This window comes from Primulina huaijiensis, chromosome 13 (assembly GCF_012295235.1).
Source record: "Primulina huaijiensis isolate GDHJ02 chromosome 13, ASM1229523v2, whole genome shotgun sequence".
NCBI lineage: Eukaryota > Viridiplantae > Streptophyta > Magnoliopsida > Lamiales > Gesneriaceae > Primulina > Primulina huaijiensis.
The window spans coordinates 2701328-2706385 of record NC_133318.1 but is presented as its reverse complement, the minus strand read 5'-3'; positions in this window follow the sequence as shown (position 1 = coordinate 2706385).

Here is a 5058-nt window from a genome sequence, read left to right as displayed (position 1 = left end):
TCAACCTCAACCTAATCCTAAAAATCAAAATCAAGAATTAAAAAATGAAAAAATTGATCAAATAAAATCTGTTATTACCCTTAGAAGTGGTAAAATAGTTAATGATCCATATAGTAATGAAAACAAGGATCATTTAAAATCAAAGAGTAAGGATGATAATCCTGATACTTTTGAGAATGATGATACCTTAAATTCTAAAAATAATATGTTGAATGATAAATCATCTGAAATAGTAAATGAATCAAATAAACCTCCACCATTTCCTCATGCATTAACAAATCATAAAAAACAAAAAATTGATTCTGATATCTATGAAGTTTTTAAACAAGTAAAGATAAATATTTCATTATTAGATGTTATTAAACAAGTACCTTTCTATGCAAAATTTTTAAAAGACTTATGTACTGTGAAGAGAAAATTTCATGTGAAGAAGAAAGCATTCTTGGCTGAACAAGTAAGTTCTATTCTTCAAAACAATTCTAATTTAAAATATAAAGATCCTGGTTGTCCAACAATTTCATGTATTATTGGAGAAAATAAAATTAAAAAAGCTTTGTTAGATTTGGGAGCAAGTGTGAATTTACTTCCTTATTCTGTTTGTGAAAAACTTAATTTAGGAGAATTAAAACTCACTTCTGTTACTCTCTTACTGGCGGATAGGTCAATCAAAATACCTAGAGGTATTGTAGAAGATGTGTTGATTCAAGTTGATAAATTCCAGTAATATTGGGACGACCATTTCTAGCAAATTCAAATGATTTAATTAATTGTCGAAATGGAATAATGAAATTGTCTTTTGGAAATATGACTCTAGAACTTAATGTGTTCAATTTATGTAAACAACCAAGTATTGATGAAAATGAATATGATAATGAAATTGAAACAATTGTGGAAGAAAATATATAAGAAAAAAACTTAAATCAACAATCTGAAGTTTTTTCAATAAAAAATTTTGAGTCTGAAAATAATTTTAAAGAAGATGATAATACAAAACTTGAATTAAAAGTTTTACCATTAGAATTGAAATATATATTTCTTGATGAAAATAAAACATTTCCTGTTGTAATTTCTTCCGCTCTTCTACCAAATCAAGAGGAAGATTTAATTAACTTACTTAAAAAATATAAAAATACACAATTTGAATGGACTCAGAAATGTGAAAATGCTTTTTAAAAAAACAATTAATCTTTTAATTACATCACCTATTTTACAACCTCCACATTGGTCTTTACCATTTGAATTAATGTGTGATGCAAGTGATTATGCTATAGGAGCTGTGTTAGGAAAAAGAAAAGAAGGAAAACCTTATGCAATCTATTATGCTAGTAGAACATTAAATAGTGCCCAAATAAATTATTCAACTACTGAAAAAGAATTACTTTCAGTAGTATTTGCATTAGATAAGTTTCGATCTTATTTAATTGGTTCTACTACTGTTGTTTACACTGATCATTCTACCGTAAAATATTTATCAAATAAACAAGATGCTAAGACAAGATTAATACGGTGGATTTTATTGTTACAAGAATTTGATATTAGAATTAAAGATAAAAAAGGAAAAGAAAATTTTGTAGCCGATCATTTCTCTAGAATAATGACTAAATCATCTCATTATTAAATACCAATAAATGAAAATTTTTCAGATGATCAGTTGTTTTATGATACTATTATGCCATGGTTTGCTAACATTGTAAATTTTATTGTGACAAATAAAATGCCTTCTCATTGGAATTCACATGATAAGAATAAATTCTTGATAGAAGTAAAAAAATTTTATTGTGATGATCCTTACTTGTTTAAGTATTGTCCTGACCAAATTTTTCGACGATGCATACCCGACAATGAAGTAAGTAATGTTATTAAATTTTGTCATTCTGAAGCATGTGGAGGTCATTTTTCATCCAATAAAACAGCTACAAAAATCTTACAATGTGGATTTTATTGGCCGTCTTTATTCAAAGATACGCATTTATTTTTCAAATATTGTGAAAACTGTCAGAAGATGGGATCAATTTCAAAACGAAACATGATGCCTTTAAATCCAATCATAATTATTGAAATATTTGATAGTTGGAGGATATATTTTATGGGTCAATTTCCATTATCTTTTGGATATACGTACATTTTAATCGTTGTTGATTATGTTTCAAAATGGATTGAAGCAATTGCATGTAGAACTAATGATCATAAAGTTGTTATAAAATTTTTAAAAGAAAATATTTTTAGTCGATTTGGAATATCCAGAGCAATAATTAGTGATGGGGGAAGTCATTTTATAAATAAATCATTTTCTTCTTTGTTAAGAAAATATGGCATTACACATAAAGTTTCTACCCTATCATCCTCAAAGTAATGGTCAAGTTGAACTTGCAAATAGCAAAATAAAACAAATTTTAGAGAAAACAGTCAATCAAAATCGAAAAGATTGGTCTTTAAGATTAACTGATGCATTATGAGCATATAGAACTGCATTTAAAACATCATTAGGATGTCACCACATAGGTTCGTTTTTTGTAAGCATTGTCATTTACAGGTTGAACTTGAACATAAAGCTTATTGAGAAAATAAAACATTTAATATTAATTTAGATGATGCATATAAATTAAGAAAATTACAATTAAATGAACTTGAATAATTAAGAAATGATGCATACGAAAATTCAAAGATTTATAAAGATAAAACTAAAGTCTTTCATGATAAAAATATTATGAGAAAGTCATTTGAAATTGGAAAAAAAGTTTTACTTTATAATTCTCGTTTGCATTTATTTCCAGAAAAACTAAGATTGAGATGGTCAGGACCATTTATTGTTAAATTTTTTTATCCTCATGGTGCTGTTGATATTGAAAATTGTTGGAACATTTCATGTTCGCAATCTTGATTTTGATGTTAACAAAACTTGTTATTTTGTTTCTAATGATTTACCGAGTGTGCAGATGTTGTGATTGATCAAATTGATCAGTTATCGAGCCTAAACTGAAGCTATCAAGACGCAAAATGAAAGTGCCAACTGAATGATCGAACTGAACCAGTACAACTGAAGTATCAAAAGCAGTTCAACTGATTGTCCAGTTGATAGGTGGTTCAGCATAAGACCTTTAGAAGCCCGGCCAGCTGATGAAGTGTTCAACTGATGAAGAGCCAAACTGACCAGTTCAACTGAATCAGTGAAATCAGTTCAACTGACGAGTCAACTAACCAGTCAGAACATCAGTTAGGAGCGAACCAGTTTGCAGATATGACAAGCTTAATCCAGCTGTGCACAAAGGTACAAAAGCATTGTACGATCAAGGTAATAAGAGACTTTGCAGCAGCGCTTAAAGTTAAATGTTCCAGATATCTATTTGGGAGAACAAATTCAAACTGCAACGGATTCATTCACTAAGTCTCAATGTACGTTCAGCCGAACGCCTATACATAGAAACTGAAGATCAGTGAAGAAAAGAGGATGATGATACACACATGATATACATGATACATATACAGAGAGTGTGTTCATCAAAAAGAAGAGAGGGCACGCATATTGCATATATGCTTTGAAGAAGCAATCAACCCAGTTGAGGGAACACTTCAAAGTTATATCAGCTTAGTGTAGAAGCTTATTTTCCTCAGTGTGTGAGAACACCTTCGGGTTGTTATCATTGTTCAGTTCTCACACACACACACACACCCCCCACCATCACCCAAAATACAATCTTGCACAAAGACAATAAACCTGTTTATGTAGTTTTTCTCACATAGACGTTAAAGAAGTGTTGGCTGGAAGGTGCTGTAAGTCCTAAACTGTGTAAGATTTATACAATCAGTTGTATAAATCTAAGTCTTCTAGTGGATCCTACCCGAGGTGGTAGAAGGGGTGACGTAGGAGCATTTCAGTTTCCGAACATCCATAAACATATCTTGTATTATTTCTGTTTAACTGCTTGTTATTGTTCTTAACTGTTTTAATCAGTTCAGTTCAGTCAATAACTGAACTGATATAATCTCTAACTGATTTCCCATATTTCAGTTATTCAGTTACACATGATATAAAATCTATCAGTTTTCTTAACGAAGGATTACTTCAAGTATTTTCCGCTTGGTTTTATGCCAAACTCGATCTAATTCATCGGTGTAAACAATTTTAGAACATGAGCTATTGCAGCTAATTGATTCATTGTGTTGAAAGCACCTCAAAGGTGTCGAGCACACGATCCATCAAAAATCCTAAAAATAATGATGTGTTTGATGTTAATGGGCAAAGACGTAAGCCTTTTATAGAAAATAAAATTCTTAATGATGAGTTTATGCCTTTATATACTCCACAATAGTTGTTTGATATTTTCATTTTGTTTTTGCCGATTCTAGTTCATTTTCCGGTTAAGTGGCGGATAATGGTACTCCGTGACTGTCTAAGTCGTTTCTTCAGTTTTTCCATAATAATTGAAATATATAATAATAATAATAATATGGATGTTTGTAGTGTGAATCTTCGTAAATATTTTGCTTGTTTACCTCACAATGCGTTGAAAAAAATTTATAAAGCTAGATGTGAGCGACTAAAGTTGATGATGTCATATGGCATACCGAATGATATCCGTTTGATAATTGAAGCAAAAGTCCTATTGGTTGGGGAAGCAAGTGAAATAATAATAAGACATATGTCATGATTTGGTAAAAGCACATATGCCAAAAAGCGAAGAGCTAAACGTATATGTGGATGTCATAAATGTGCAAGGTGGACTTGTAAGGGAAAACACAAAAATGTTGGAATAACATCAATGAATAGAGAAGATAAAATTTTATTCATTAAGAATGGTTTGAGTAAAGAGCCTTTGGATAATTTTCTAGAGGTTCTTGATACACATTCTAGTGGGTACGTGCAAAATGAGCTTCTTAAACTATGGTGGCAATTTCAACATGAGGAATATCAATATGGACGGTGTAATCGGCCTTACAAAGATCCTATTGTAGTAACGCATATCTGTTTAGATAATTAAATATATACATACAATTTCGTCTTGGGAATCTGACGTTAAAAGACCCTGTTTGCCAATTTATAAGAAAATTGGATGGGAA